We start from the raw sequence: 16,627 nt of genomic DNA, 5'->3' as shown, positions 1-16,627 counted from the left end.
ATTATGAGGCCAATCAAAACATCTTTTATTAATACATATACATTGCAGTTAAGCAACAAATAAAACCATTTTTTACTAAGATCTAACAGGAATGTAAAACCAAAATCCAGCTAGCAGCAAAGGTATAGGTAGGACCAAGTACTATGGAGGCATAGTATCTAGCATGCACCAGGTGGTCTTCAAAGCAGCCCATAATAAGCATGCAAGATGTAGGTGAATCTGGCCTCAAGTGAGAGCAGCTGCTCTAAGGTCTCTAGAAACATTTGGGACAACGGGTAGCTTTCTCCTCCTGGTTTTCTTAATCTACACCCATGTGCTGCTGTTGCAAGAGTGGGGTTTCGTCTAAGAAAAAGCTTGATGCCTGGGCTAGGCAACCCAGCTACCAAATTCTAGGAGGTCAAATCCAATCTATTCCTGGTAACAGTTTGCTGTGGTTGTTCCTATAGATGTGTGCAGACTAATAATGGCCACAAATGAAATCACTCAAGTGTTTCACTGGTGTTCTAGTATGTGTGTCATTTAGTTAGTAGGTCAGGAGGAGGATAACAATTCTCTTCTTGTGCAGGCATTTGAGTCAACTGTTCTGCCAATTACTCTGCTGGCTGGCAGCTATGGAAAGAGTGCTGAAGTTCTGAACAATGACCACATTGGTTTTTCTTGAAAGAATGGGTTGCAAAGGAATCTTCTGAATAGCTGTCTGTCTAGTTTGACACTCTGGTGTACAAGATATAGTATTGGGGGATGGGAAATTGGGGAGGACCCACTCCAGACCAGCAATATACTAAGGTGAAATTGTGTCACGCATCTATTAATTCAGTCTGATCCTTGGTTTTTGGTTTTTTAAATGAGAGAAATACCCAAGCAGATATTTATTGAAAAGAATTATGCTACTATTTATGGGTGACTTTTACTGCTATACTAGCCTAGCCATTTTTCTTTTCAACAAACTGCCACATTTGCTCACCAATAAAGGGTTTTGATGCAAGCTTTGCTGTAAAAATCTATGTGACAAAACACATCTGCAGAAATCAGAGGAGCCAACAGCAATTTACTAAATAGGAATGAGAAGAGCTCCCAAACATTAGATTGCCAAAGGCTAACTAGAGGGCAAGGCGGAGGACAGGGCCCAAACAAGTCTGAAACTAGTTCTGTGTACCCAGAGGTTTTTGCCTTGAGTGTTTCTCAGTTAGAAGTCCCCCGCCTCCAGCACTCTAACATGTTGCACCACCCCAAAAAAACTGATCTTGAAAGCAGGGAGCATTTCAAAAGCCAATTATGATGCAGCATAGGAGCTCAAGGAAAGTTTTTTGAAAAAAAATGAACAGGCACTATTGGTTGTACAAGCTTTTCGTTTCAGGAGGAATAGGAAAGAAACATGCTATGAAGATATGACCTTCACACAGTATTACGTAAGCAGCTTCCAGCAGACGACACGAACACCATACTAAACCAACCAGCAACTTGGGAGTTGAGCACTTCTTACGCACTCACAGCTCTCAGCTTCATTCTCCCCATGTGTAAAATGCCAGCACCTGGCCTCATTTCCTCATAGGGATGTTGGGAAGTTTAATTAGGTAATTGCCATAATGCTTTTGGCAGGAATGACAAACATCATTACAAGAGCAGGTGCAGAATGCTCAAGCATATCCATAGTATTCAGGCAGAACTGCCAGAGGCCAGGCCAAGGCACTCCACAGCATCATCCCACTGGTTTTAGAAGGTTTTTCTGAGTCCCATAAGGCTGGCTGCCCCTTCTCGTTTACTCTCAGGAGAGCCTCCGGCACTCAGGTCTAGCTGGACCACATTAGCATAGGGTTTATATATGGGACAAAGCTCCAATATTTAAGGCCTCATCATCTAACGATTTCCATCATGTACGTCAGAGAAAACTTTCAGGCCCTTGCCTGTGGGACTTTTCAGGGAGAGTAGCAAAGCATAACTTTCTCTTTATCCAATGTCCCTCCTTTCCCAATAGCAGCAGAATACTTGAATGTACACTTTTGGGAAAAGCTGTAATACAGGATCTGCACCTCATTATATCTCAGAGGGCTCAGAGTAGTTCCCATAAATCTGTACAACTACATAACACTATCTAAACAGGAAATATTAGAGTTATGTGGACAAAGGGTCAAAGGGCTTGGCAATTCGGAAGGAGGAAAAAAATTGCTAAGGAAGGACACCAAAACAGCAAAGTGCTTTTTCAGTTGCGAAGCCCTAAAGAACTTGAAAGTTACAGGTGTTTACAGAGTAGAAAACTATGGCACGAAAATGTCCTGAGGGGTAGTCAAGGTAGTCTGTAGGAGAAGTCTTGTGGTATCTTAAAGACTAACAAAAATACTGATCAATTTGTTTGCAACATGTTAAGAGATTCCTCTTCCGTTGTAAATGAACCAAGACTCTACAGCAAGGGTGGGGAACCTGTAACCCTACATTTGTTGTTGAACTCCAGCCGCCATCATCACTGATCATTGTCCATGCTGGCAAGAGTAGGAGTCCAACAATATCAAGAGGGTCACAGGTTTATCATTTGTACTTTAGGATGACAATGCATTCAATACCCTGGCCATGTTTGCACAGTCAGATCCTGACTTAATAAACTTGGATATTCATGGACTGCATGCACCTGTATACAGCCTCATTGCTGCTGCTTGCATTCTTCCGCATGCACAAGCAGTGAAACAAACCAGAAAGCCAGAGTTAGCCATAGCTTCCTGTCATGTGCAAACTGGAAACTATTGCTAATGGCTTCCAAGCATTGGCATGGAACATTTGGCGAGCCAACTTTAACCCAGGATTAAAAGCTTTATTTCAAAACCTGGCCAGTTTGGAAGCTGCTAACCAAAGTTTCCAGGAAGCTATGGTTGACTGCAGCTTTCTGGTTTGCTTGACCCACTTCCACAGGAGTTGTGTGTAGCTGCACACAGTTTGTGTGTATCTAGTTTCTCAAGCCAGGATTTGATTGGGGGGCTGCGGGAAGTGTGTTACAATTCGCTACACACACCAGAGTCCAGTATAAACACATTAAGTGCAGGGGAAAAAAGTTATGAGAAATGATAGACCAATCTGCAATGATCAATAAAAGCTTAAGGCAGAACAACTAGACTCTCTCACTTATGGGGTAGAATACAATTCTAGACAACATGCTGAGCATCTCAAAAATGCCTCCCACTCTATATAGTAAAAATTTCTAGATTTCATGCTGGTATCACATGACAGGCAGTAAAACTGAGACTGCAATCCTATTGTCATAGACTGGTTGGATGCAGAGGAATGGTGGCTGGAATCCGCTGGAGAACCACCAACGGAAGAAGGCTCAGAGGCCAGGGTGTGGTGGTGGGACAACAATCAGTAGTCACAGGGAAAAGGAGGGAAAAGAATGAGAAGGAGAAGCTGAAGGGGTAACAGGGCTTAGTAAGCTGGGAGAGTCTGTGGCAGACAGAAATCCAGCATCAGAGGCAAAAGCTGAAGCATGGAAGGAGGGAGTCAAGAGGCAGAGATGAGTCAGACTGGTGAAGAGTGGAGAATCACTGGTATCTCTTGCTGCGACATCCCTTGTGACCATTAGTTTAGAAGCAAGAGATGCCTATAACTTTACAACAATGAAAAGCCTCACAGTTAGTATTCAGTGTCTTTTCCTGTACAGCTGCCCTGGAGGTACACAAATAAGCAACCGTATTTGCACACTAAAGGTGGCAAAGCACTTCAGTCATCATTATTTGCATCTTGTCTTCTACTTGAAAATTTCCCTAAGCAGCAAAATTCACTTTCTTCATTTTACAAGACTGCTGTTTTGTACTGAGAAGAGGGGAAGTTGTAATTTTGGAAAGTACCGAAATTGGTAACACCAGAAAAGAAGCATTATGTTCAAGCTTTAAGAGAAGCTAAAAATTTAAAGAAAAATAGAAAAGAAGGTTCAATTTATTCACACACTTTTCTACAGGCAACTTTTTTTAAAAAACAATGCAATCAAATAATGAAATCTATATTAAGCTGTGACCCTAACCCTTTCAGCTTATCTTAGAGACATAGATATATGCACATGGCTGCCTTAATTTTTGCACATCTGTCTGGGGCCTTCTTTCACCCAGAACAGTATATTACTCTCATTTAGAATTAACTGTATATGAGATACATAAAGCAGTACCCATTTATTCAGAATATGGACTGTGAAATATAGGATGTGGACAGACACACACACCCATACCCACACCCTATAGCAGGGGTCAGCAAACATTTTTGGGAGGGGGCCAGTTCACTGTCCCCCAGACCTTGTGGCGGGCTGGACTGCATGCACACATGCGGCGGAGGGGACTTCTCTCTCTCCCCCCTCTCTCCCCTCCCCCTGCCTACCTATGGTGCTGCCCGCGCAAGTGCGGGATGGCTCCAGAGAGGTGCAGCACTCTGCCAACCACGGCTCCTGTGCCTGCCCTTGCTTTCAGGCCGCTCATCCCTCTGCAGCCGACAGCCTCTGCCGCTTGCAAGGGCAGGCACAGGAGCCGTGGTTGGCAGAGCACAGTGCTGCGTCTTTCCGGACCCAACCAGCCCTTTTGGAGAGGCGTTGCACTGCACTCTGCCAACTGCGGCTCCTGTGCCTGCTCTTGCGAGTGGCAGAGGCTGGCGGCGGCAGCAATGGTGAGACGAGCTGCCCCAAAGGGCTGGCTGGCTCTGGAGAGGCGCTGCCCAAAGTGCTACTCAGCCAGCTCAACCCAGCTCCCTTCCTCCTCTACAAAGGGCAGGGAGAAGCCAGGAGGAGGGAGGGAGGAGGCACTCCAGTGTGTGAGAGGGAGAGGGAGGGAAATGGCGCCCCCAAAAAATGGCACAGAAAAAAATTAATGAACAGAATCCCCACAATCCACGGACTGTCCGCAGGCCGGATCCTGAGGGCAATTGGGCCGAATCCGGCCCACGGACCATAGTTTGCCGCCCCCTGCCCTAAAGACTACTGCCATAGGCTCAAGACTACTGCCATAGGCTTCATGGTTAAGAATACTTAGCCATAGTTTGATGGTGTGATGCTTAAAACTGACAAACTATAGTATAAAATGAACCAGCGAGCTAGAATTAGGAACCATATTTTGTGCTAACCATGGTAGAACATGATATCTAAATTGACAAACTACAGTTATGATTGTTCCTCCTCCTTAATGAATTACTGCACCTAGAGACTGAAGTGCTGAACTGATGGAAAAAGAAAGCAGAGAAGCACTGTTTGCACTTGCATATTTTGGAAGCTCAAGCCATGCTTGGCACAAACCATGGCTTGGTATGTTATCTAAATGGATCCTTGCAGAATGTATCCAGATTCTCATGTCTCAGCTTAATAAGCTAAGATGTGTGTAAGCCTCTCACCCTATGCCACCCCTTCTCTTATTTGTGGGCTGCAATAAGCTGGGAAGTCTTCAGTTAAGCATAGCAATTAATTAACCATAGCTTCCCATTAGGTCTGCCCCAGGGAACTATGGTTAACAGGTTCAGAAATAGATAGGGCATTAAACAGTTTGAAGTTGATTAAGATCCTAGCTTGTTCCAAACCTTGTAACCTTAGTTTTGTGATTGTGGTGGGAAACTATGGTTAACTGAAAATGTCTGGAATTAACTGCAGCACAATGGGAAGGGAAGGGTGCATGAACACAGACACAAGCTTAAGAAGTCAATATATGCTCATCCAAACCTAGCCATGGTGTTCTTGCCAGACTATCATTTGAAATGTTATATGATTTGTGTAACAAACCAGGAGACAGGGATAACCATATCAACCTAGGAGTAGTCACAGGTCAGGCAGTAAAATCTGCTCATTCATATTGTAGAAAATACAGGAGCAAAGTCTCTCATTTAATAAAAGACTTTTATCTCTTGCTGGTTACATCATGCCTCTTATTGGTTAGTCAGCAGATACCTGGGCCAGACTCTATGCCAGTTTTAAACAACCTCATTTTAGATGGATTGCACAGCTCATAAAACTATCATGAGTTGGAGGTGAGGATGCAAGTTTATTTATCGCTTAGATTAACTGTGACAAACTCTATTGAGGAACTACAAATTGCTTACTGACAGATGAACAGATGAATTTAATCCTGATAGGTGAATTCAGAACACTTTCTGTAAATGCAAAGACCCGCCACGAATATTTAAGCTAGAAAAACCTGGCCAAACCGAAATGCATTGTATTACTGACCCTGTACATTATAATTATGTAGTAGTTGAATAACTCCAAACATCCTCAGAGCACTCAGTCAACTGCCAGCCTTGGGATATAGGTCAGTGATACTTGTTTTATATTAAATAAATATATCCAGAAAAAGATGGGTAGATGTGCTGAAAGAGTTAGCACTCAAACTTCAGTAATGGACTAGTTACCAAGAGCCACGATGGTCCAGAAAAAATATTGTTTAACTGATCAGGGAGACCTGGGTTCAAATTCTGACTGATCCATGGATGGCCTTCTACAATCCACTTTCAACTCTCAGTTCAACAGGCACAAAATGGGGCAGTGATTTTCTGCAGAGTATTTGCAGAGAAGTCTTTAAAGTGATATAATAAATGGTGCATCCAAGAAAGGCTAAAGGAGTAAGACAGGGATGCATTGGTAGAGCTCTAGGTGGTCCGCAGTAGATCCTGCCAGGGTTTTGAACTTCCAGCTGCTTAATGATAACTATCACAAAGTAAACTTTTTCCACTTAAATTAGGAGGTTGAAATTTAATTTTATATTCAGAAGCAAACCAGAAGTGGGCTATTTTTTTGAAAGGATAGTGAACTCATTTCAGTTCTGGTACAAAAAATGAAATTCCTAGGCTCAGAAAGCACTCAGAAATTCCCTGCTCATTATTTTTTTAACGTGTGTCTTTTGTACCTGGCTGGTAAATCTTGGGGTTCTAATAAAACACACACACACAATTCAACAAGCCTGAAGACTACTCACCCTTGCTGTAAGTGTCATGACTCCTGTGGATACATCTTGGTGGGACTGGTCAGAGGGGTAGGAGGAATGGGACAAGGGCAGCGAACTGGAGGAATTCGTGGGATTGGCCCAGAGGGTTGGGCAATGCCAGTCTGGACCCAGTGGAGTGGCCTGGCAGACTGTCAAAAGAAAATCCCACCTCGGTGCCACTGGACACCCCAAGGGACACCCTGAAATTCTTTCCCTTGCCATCCTCATACTTGGGTACATGCATAATGTAGTATGAACTGCGTAAAGGCAATTTGATTTGCCTGTGCCCATATTCTTGACCTTTCACTCACTGTTAATTTAGGAATAAGCTGTGTTAGATGCAAAGGTGCACCCAAATATGCAGAGGATGCAAGCTGATGTGTTCAAACATCAGGAAATATCCATTCCGCCCACCCACATTTAAACAGGAGGATGTCAAAATATTGAAAACCTTGAGGCATAGCAACAATCTAAGCAAAGAACGGGATGTTGTAGTAATGCTTTTGTGGAAGGATAGTTTGTGTTAACTTTTGATAATGGCAGAAAGCACATTGTTTAAAAACATACTGCAGGGGGTGGAGAGAACAGAAATTTTGAAATGCATGGGGCTCTCTCTTGCTTCCTCAATGCATGCAATGTCATAATTTCATTAGAGGTTTCATAGCTCAAAGACAGAGACCATGCCCTGCATGCAGAAGTCACAGGTTCAATTCAAGACACCTCCGGTCAGAGCAGATGTAGATATTATTATTATTATTTAAAAACAAAACAAAACACTCCATACCTTGGCATATAAGATCTCTCATCAGTATTGACAGCACCTGCTAGAGGTCTTCCCAATCTCCCTCCAAGGGACTAAAAAAAGAAAAGAAAACTACAATTAATTACTTTTAACCAATTTAAAAACAGAATATGTAAGATCAAATTCTTATTTTACAGGGTTTGCCTGCCAAGCCTTACTCAACAAACTTTAAAGACACTTCTCTCTTCTCCCCATTCAATGAAGTAATGCTTCCCAGTACTGAGCGCACATGATTGCAGAAAGATGAATTCATCTATTAACAAGTCAGGCTATCTGGAACATTTCAAGTGAATGTAAATTTTGGAATCTCGCATTTGTGTGACCTTATAAAACCCAGCAAACAAAAGTTTACAAAAGTCTGAAGTAATACAAACTGATTCAAAAGGGCAATACTACTATATAATTTCATGACAAAATGCCTCTGAGTGCCCTGAACATGAACTATGATCATCAGAATATTTGCAGGCTCAACATTCTCCAGCCTTTAAATTGTGGTACCCAACGCCCAAGTCTAGTTTTCTCCTCACAAACACACCACACTTCCTAAGTTCATGAAGCAAAATAATGGCATAGTTAGCTTAAACAATTTAATGCTAACCATAGGAGCCTCCCACTGTACATTCTTACATTATATTATGCTAACTGCTGAACAACCCAGCATTGTCTAAAAACTGCCGTGCTAAACTGAATGGCTAGTACTAGAAAAGAGAACTTTTGCATGAGCAGTTTGATGAATTTTCTATTAATTCCCTAAGCATTTTTGAAGCATTTGTACTTTTACGTTATCTACTATTGCTTTGTGGGGACATACAAGGGCTATAGAAAATATTATGACACTCAATCACTAGTTTGCTCCCCCCTCCCCTAGAAAAACTAGCTATTAACACACACAACCTAAAGAAAAAGCCAATAGAGGACTCATAAAAAAGCAAAACTTCCTGAGGCTCTACAACAGCTCAATGCAACTTCTCATTAAAGCAAAGCTACAGTACAAGCTTGCAGTCACGTGCCTTTACATGGAATATCCTGCTTACACAAAGGATATACTACGTAGTTATTTCTGTTGAGGGGACATAAGGTACCAAGCAGTACCTTTTATACAAATTCCCTTGTGGTGCTTGGAATTACAGCAGTGTGCTTCATGCAGTACTGTCCCACAGTTTCCCTAATACTTAAATAGCTTCACTAATGTTTAAAAGTCTTTTTGGAGTAAAAGGGGACACAGCTGTGTCATTTATTGCCACGTTCTTTTTTCTTGGTCTAGCCTTTGCTTCCAGCTTTCTTCAACAGTTATCTCAGTTGCAAAATAATCTTTATTGTAGTCTGTGCATTATAAGTGAAGTCTTGCGAGAAAGATTTCTCTCCAGACAATTGGCTAATTATTTGCTTGCTTCTAAAACCATCTCCCATTTTAAAAGCAATGGATCGTATTCTCCTGCGCAGAGACAAAGAGGTAACTAGTGTTTTAGCATTCTTTCTTAGTCCACGAGATCACTGAAGCGCTTATGAGCTAAAATTAGTAGGTTTTACACACAGCCTGAAAGCCAGCACAGAATGTCTCCATTGAGAGATGACAGCCCATTAGAGGAACTGTGAAGGGCCTGGCTTCAGGCCCAAGGGAGTCTTTCAGGGACAAGGTTGGGGAAGAGAGAGATCATCCCAAGTGGGCTTTTGTCTCAGGCAGCCACAGGCCAGCTGGCTTTGTCTTGGGCAAAACAGGAAGGACTACAGACCACTCACCAGAACGTGTTCTATTGAAAATACAACAATTCCTTCTCTGGGCAATTTCTGGAGTTGAATGTGGCACTTCCAAAAGCAGGCCAGGCCCTAAAGGTTACCTGAATATATAGACACAAAGACCATGTCCCTGTTCTGCTCAGTGTTAGCTGTGAAACACTTAACAGTGTGTGTGGGGTGCCATGCAAATATGGCATGGCCACTGAAGGTGACAAGAGATGAAACAGACGGTGTTTGGATAATCAGTCATATGGATTATTACAGTAAGCATGGGGGCAGGTTTGATTATCACTCCCTGTCCTGTTTTCCATGTCTCCCTCTCTGCTATTACTTGTGAGAAGAAGGAAGGGCTTTGTCACCTTTGGTAAAGCATAACAGCCTTGCCTCAAAATTTGCTGACTTCACCTTGCTAGCAATTCCAGTGTGCAGGCCAGCCTGGTGCCATTCATTCTGCTCAGATAAGCAGCAAATGTTTGTCACTAGCAAAAATGTAAGGCACAGAATAATTGCATTTCACAGTGCCAATGGGCTCCTCAGTTACCTAAGGATACAGTCTAGAAGAGCTCCTTTGGGGAAGGGGGAAGGAGAAGCAGCAGCTATGCTTTGTATTGCATTTTGCAACAAATTCCATCAAGCTTTTTTGACTCTAAGGGAGTCCATGACACACACACACACACACACACACACACACCATCAGAAACCAAGTTACTCTTGTGCAGAGACTACTATATACGTAGAAGAAAGGGGAATCGGTACTTAGCAATAAGACACACTATCTCACCACATCCAACAAATCAATGTACTTAAAAAGGATCCTTCTTTGGTATGTTTTCTATTTTTGAAATAGAATTAAATTCCAAGTATACAAGACATGGCCAAGAGCTACACATAAGCATCATTCCATGTACTCAGGCTGTAAGCCAGTGGCCTAAAATATGCACGTTCCACAGAAAGAAACAGCTTGGGAACAGCGGTGCCTTGACTGTATAAATCCTGGGTAGACCAAGGTTTGCCACTACATTAAACATAAGCTAAAACTATTATGTGCTATTACAACTATAATGTACACCAAGGTCATTAGTAGAGAAACCCCCATTTGAAGGTCTAATAATGTCAACTAGACAGCCAGTGTGGTTCAAGTGTCAGACTAAGACCTGGAAGACCAAGATTCAAATCCTCATTCATCCACAAAGCTCAATGGGTGACTTTGGGCCAGGCTCCATCTCTCAGCCCAACCTATTTCAGAGGGCTGTTTTGAGGAGAAAATACTGGAGAAAGTGGGGGAATTTGTATGCCATGAATTATTTGGAGGACTGGTGGTACACAAAATGTAGTAGAAAAACAGACTACAGTGGTATCTTGGTTTACGAACTTAATCCGTCCCGAAAGTCCGTACTTAAAGCAAAGCGTTCTTAAACCAAGGCGTGCTTTCCCATAGCAGCAGGGGACTCAATTTACAAATGGAACACACTCAACAGGAAGCGGGACGTGTTCTTATTCCAAGGCAAAGTTCACAAACCAAAACACCTACTTCCCGGTTTGCAGCGTTCTTAATCCAAGTTGTTCATAAACTAAGCTGTTTTTAAACCAAGGTAGTACTGTAATGGTATTGAAAAGTCTCTTTTTCTTTCAGGAATCTTGACATATTTATTTCAAGGCTTTCCTTGGGTTTTCTATTTTGGTTGTTTATAAAGTGTGAGAGAAAGGCAGCTCAGATTCCTGCAAAATTTGAAAAGGGTGATTCAGGTGCTCGAAGCCGTAGAAAGTCAGGTAGAAGAGACGATATATGAAAACTTTTTGCCTACATTTTACCTGCTCTATGTAGCTCTCAAAATTTGGTAGGAAATATTTTGAACCTCCTTACAAAGTGTAGGAGCTGATGGATAAACAGCTCTATAAAACTTGTGAAGGTTGCAAGGCCTAGTGTCCCCTCTCTCTTACAGTACTGGATGCAATAAAAAGCACATTTATATTTAAATTAAGTGATTTTAGGCAGCAAAACAATAGGGCAAATAAGCTTGCAAAAAAGGTAACAAAAAGGAAATAAATTCAATTTCTACCAGTGTTTTGCTCAGCAGTTCAGAGAACATAGCATAGTCCTGTTGAATTAACAATTAAAACACAGCACAGCCTTACTGTGCACTGAAGTCTCATGGGACAATCCAAACTGTCTAATGCAGGGATGGGGGGGGGCTGTGGGGCTCCAGTTATTACTGGACTCCTGCTACCTCCTGCCAGGATGGTCAGGGATGATGAGAGCTGTGGTCCAACAACACGTGGAAATTCACAAGTTCTCCATACCTGGTTTAACAGATGGCAGGCCTAGTGCTTTGAAGGCCAAACTAGAAGCTACGGCACCAGTTCAATGTGTCTAAAACATGGAACCATCCCAGCAATATAGAAAAAGTGGGCCTGGCAGTCCAATTTTGACAGTAAAAGGTGTGAGACTAGCTGATGAGTGTACCAACCTCACCAGCGCTAGCAACCAACCTCACCAACGTCACCCCAGCACCCCAAACACCGAAAAGCAATATTTCCTGAGCTAAACTCATGTACTGAAGCTACCTTAGCTGGGTGAAAACATTTGGGAAGGGATGAGATGATTTGCGGGGAGGTAAGCAGGCGTGCAGGAAGGATTGGGGAGTAAAACCAGAAGTTCCGTATTTGTCTATGCGGTTCACATTTGAAAACACTGGCCTACTGCCATTATGTCCAGTTTTGCCTTATGTGTCAAAGTAGCTTGGCATTTGGGAAGGGATGAGATGATTTGCGGGGAGGTAAGCAGGCGTGCAGGAAGGATTGGGGAGTAAAACCAGAAGTTCCGTATTTGTCTATGCGGCTCACATTTGAAAACACTGGCCTGCTGCCATTATGTCCAGTTTTGCCTTATGTGTCAAAGTAGCTTGGCATTTGCCATAAAATGAACTAACAACAACAACAACAATTTGTTATTTCTACCCCACCCAACTGGCTGGGTTCCCCCAGCCATGAACAAGACTCAAGGGACTATTTTATTGTTGGGCTGTTTAAAGAGATCATTTTACTGCATATTTTAATCATGGACGTCTATATTTCAATATTTCAATGGGATTGTTTTGTTATGCATTGTAATAATTGGTTTTTTTGTTTTATTCATCACTCAGATGCCATCTTGGCATTAAGCAGTATTCTTCATTTAATTAACTAATTAATTAATATTTTCACGCCAACGCTAATTTGGTAAAATATTTCAGGCATTCCTATCAAGGTAGAAATGTCTGGATTTCACTCTACCATCACATCTCATGAGCTAGCGAAGACTTCCAAGGCACCAATTCACAGATAACCCTTCAAGCGGGATTCTAAACGTTTCACTGCCAGTGTGAAGTTATTCAATCCATTTACTTAAAAGATCTGCAGGTGTTATTTTCCTTTCACTATCATTTTCTGGCAATTTTACCAAGTTCAGAATAACAAAAATAAATTTAGATTATGGGGTAAGTGTTATTACTGTCTTACAGGGCAACATCTCCCTGCGAATTCTATTCCAAAATAAAAGTATAGTGCATCAGCTTTCTCCTTTAAGACACATGCGAGTGACGAAGGGAAGAAGAATCAGGCCCCCACATGTATTTTAAAGAGGGAAATGGCAACTATTCTCTCTTCCCACGCATCATTGCAAGATTAAAGCCTAAATGGATTGCCGGCTCCTCCTCTGCTATTCAGTTATTCTGGGCCCAAAGAGGAGGATGCATCCGTTCTCTGCCTCTTTTAATATGTACGTTCACCCCTGCAGTCAGACAGCTCTCTTTCTTTACAATCATCTGCCCTTCTAGAGTAGAATCATCATGTTTTCCCTTCTATCAGATGTTGCACTTCTTTAAGCCTCCCCTAGTTTCCAAAGTGCTTGCTCCTTTAATATGCTATGGTTCTGCTTTAGCACGATTCAAAGACCAAGTTTGCAATGATGGAGATAGATAGATGATAGATAGATAGATGATAGATAGATAGATAGATAGATAGATAGATAGATAGAAAGATAGAAAGATAGATAGATAGATGATAGATAGATAGATGATAGATATCACAAGGTTAGTTTACATAAAGGACTATACATATACACTTTACTGGGCAAGTGTAGCTATGCGTTACATTTACATTTTAGCTCTATTTGCTTCTTTTCCTAGTGAAGGTAGAAAATCCCAAGCAGCAGAGCAAAAAACACATTTAAAGCCCACCACAGCGGAGAGCAAAGTGCTGAAGTCCACCCTACTACACCACTACTGGAATATCCATCATGAACCACAGGTGTCATGGAACAATGGGGAAAAAATAAGAATGAACAGAGACAAGTTATTGTCCATTCCGGCAGAAAGTTGCTCCCACCTTAGGGAGGAGAGAGTGAAGAGATAGACATGACAGCCCAATTAACACTGCCTGCAATGTGTGCAATGGTGCACAGATGAGGATAAAAGGTAATTCTCACCTTATTACTTCTGAGGAGCAAAGTGCTTCTTTAAGAAGATAGAATACAATAGAATTTGTTTTGTATTTTATCTCTTGACAAGGGGTGGGATTAGACATTACAAAAGACACGTGACTGTTATGAAACAGAGCAAAATCATCTAGCCCCAGCCTCCACTGACGTTGCAAATTGATAAGATACAGTTTTATGTTGTGTGCTTTGGAGTTGCTCTGAAGTTCAAACTTGCTGGGCTCACATTTCACAAACAGCAATTGATTTGAGATCTGGTGTCCTAATGTTGCTAAGTATGTATATGCCTAAGAAAGAATGCAAAAGCAGTCATGATAGTACTTTATTTATATTTTGGGGTGGGGAGGGGTGTAGATCTACAATTCCTACCATTGAAAAAGGTTATTTAGGGCGTTGGAAATAGCCCAAATGGACAAACAGATGAAATGGTCCAATTACACGAACAAGTTCTACTCTTCCCCCCAAAAAGCAACTTTTGGTTAGGTATTTGAATTATTATTTTGATTTGGAATACTTATACATTTATGCATTTGAACATTTGTGGATGAGAGGGGTTCAAAGCAATTTGTTTAGCACTCTGTCCACAAATTCCCACAGCCTCTCTCTCTCTCTCCATATATGACTGCACTCTGAATGTCCCTTTCCTTGGTCCATTTCAAGGGGTGCCATTTATAGAGGCAGGGGGGAAAGTGCAGAGATGTCACTTCATCATTTTGCTTAAAAGACATTGCAGGGGCCACATATGGAGGGCAAGTGTATTTTGTGTATCTCTAATTTCACCCTAGATGTGCATGCTGAGTAAATGCATTTGCTGTGCAAGATACTGTCAGTTCATAAAATTAACACTTAACAGGGAGATTAGCAATATGCCACAATAATATAGCCATACAAGTAAAGGCCAAAAGCCACTTCTTGGTAAAGTTTACTGTTATTACTATTATTATTGTTTCACTCAGAATTTGCCAGGAACAGGACCTAGCTAAAAGGCTATTCTGACTTCACCCAGTGATAGCTGCTAGAGAAAGGTATTTACCAATGACAGATTTCTTACCTGCAACTAGTGATCTTCAAGTAGTCACCAGCACACAGTTCTGAGTGTGCAAAAGCCCAGATCCCATTGGCCTCACTGTACAGAGACTATGGAGGAGGCTTTTCCAATTCTCCAACTCTGTTTAAAACCTGTATGCATTTGGCTGCATAAAAGTTCCATCTTTCTAGTTTGTCTTGCAGATGTACAATCAGTATCTTACTCAGATGAGAAACAATGCAGTTCTCATTAATTCTACTCAAAGCTAGTCCTACTGAATTCAATGCAAGCGATTCCCAGGCAAAAATGAATTAAGTGTATTTTAAAAAAACAAATAAATAGATAAATAAGGCAGCTAGAACCTGTGCAGAAAGGCTGTTCCTGATCAGATGGGTCTGCAAGGAATGCAACGTCTGACAAACAGCTCTGCCAGTGATAATGGTAAATGCCAGGATTTTCATTTGTTAATTAATTCTTGCAGCTCATGCTGAGCTGTGGCTGGCAAAGTTACTGTTTGGGGAAACATGCACAATTAAAAAAAACAGGTTGGTAGATTTTCATAAACTCTTTGTTGGCAATGAAATCAATTTTGCACCATTTATTTCATTTTGTGTTTCAAGTGTTTAGATCAAGTAGGTTCAGGGATCAAAAAGCCATGCATGGCAGATTCGAGTGCTTTATTGGGTGGCTGTTGTTTCCAGCTTCCTGGGGGAAAGTATGAAACATAATGAATCTGCTTCTTTCTACTCAAATAGCAAAAAAAGTGTGTGGGGGGGGTTAGTGACAGAATAGCTGCATTCACACTTTATGGTAAGCCACAGTTAGTGGTTTACTATAAATGTGCAGCTGGCTCCCAATGCACTCCTCCCCAGCTTGAACATGAGCAACAAACCATGATCCCTGGGCTTAGCATCATCTCTGAACTGAATATTGTTGTTTGTACTGAAGTGATCTTTTTCTTAACTATTAACTATGCCAAAAATGAAGTAATTTATTAAAGAAAAACTTATGGAAAAAGCTAATTTTTGCCTTTTGATCCTGAAGTAGTAGCTCCACTCTCTTCTGTTGTAGGCCTCATCCTTTCCCTAAAAATGTGCTTTAGTGTTTTAGAACCAAAGGAAACTATATGCTAAAAATTAAGTAAAAAACCATCTATAGGAAAATCACACACAAGCACACACACACACACCACATGGGACCTCAGTAGCAACTATCCCTAGAGTGAAACTTGTCCAGTGTCACTTAGATTTCAGCAAGAATATAACTCAGGACTTGCTATTTAATAAAACATACACACACACACGGCAGAAAATTTGAGGAATCAACACTCTTAATGGCCATGAGACTACACCATGTTCCATTCATAGGGAAAGCTAACAGAAGAGAAAAGGCAACTACTGAAACTCTTCGTTCCAAAGGCATCTGCTACTCATTCCCCAACAAACAGCAAATTGCAGGCTGTTGAAAGTATAATGAAATTATCAATGAATCACCCCCATTTCAAAGCGACTTGTGATTTTTAGCAAAAACAATGCAAACGTGGCAAAGCTAAGAGACCACAGCATTATCTGGCCTTCCAACATTCCAGGTGGCCTTGGTGGTTACCAACTATGACTGGTTTGCCAGCTACAGCCTCTTTTGGAAAGAGATGACTTAGC

General features: G+C 41.6%; 1 protein-coding gene across 3 annotated transcripts in view; it reads right to left on the bottom strand.

The window, feature by feature from the left end:
• RAP1A (RAP1A, member of RAS oncogene family) overlaps positions 1-16,627 on the bottom strand; it is a 93,121-nt gene that overhangs the window by 31,235 nt on the left and 45,259 nt on the right. For 2 of the 3 annotated variants that reach the window (XM_053393482.1, XM_053393483.1), the window contains exon 2: positions 7,714-7,784. The exons of the other annotated variant lie outside the window; for it this stretch is intronic. The gene's annotated coding sequence lies outside the window, so the exon portion shown is untranslated. The remainder of the gene's footprint in view (positions 1-7,713; positions 7,785-16,627) is intronic. 3 annotated transcript variants of the gene reach the window in all.

This window comes from Podarcis raffonei, chromosome 6 (genome assembly GCF_027172205.1).
Source record: "Podarcis raffonei isolate rPodRaf1 chromosome 6, rPodRaf1.pri, whole genome shotgun sequence".
In the NCBI taxonomy this organism is placed as follows: Eukaryota; Metazoa; Chordata; class Lepidosauria; order Squamata; family Lacertidae; genus Podarcis; species Podarcis raffonei.
This window is presented reverse-complemented; position numbering and strand designations above follow the sequence as displayed.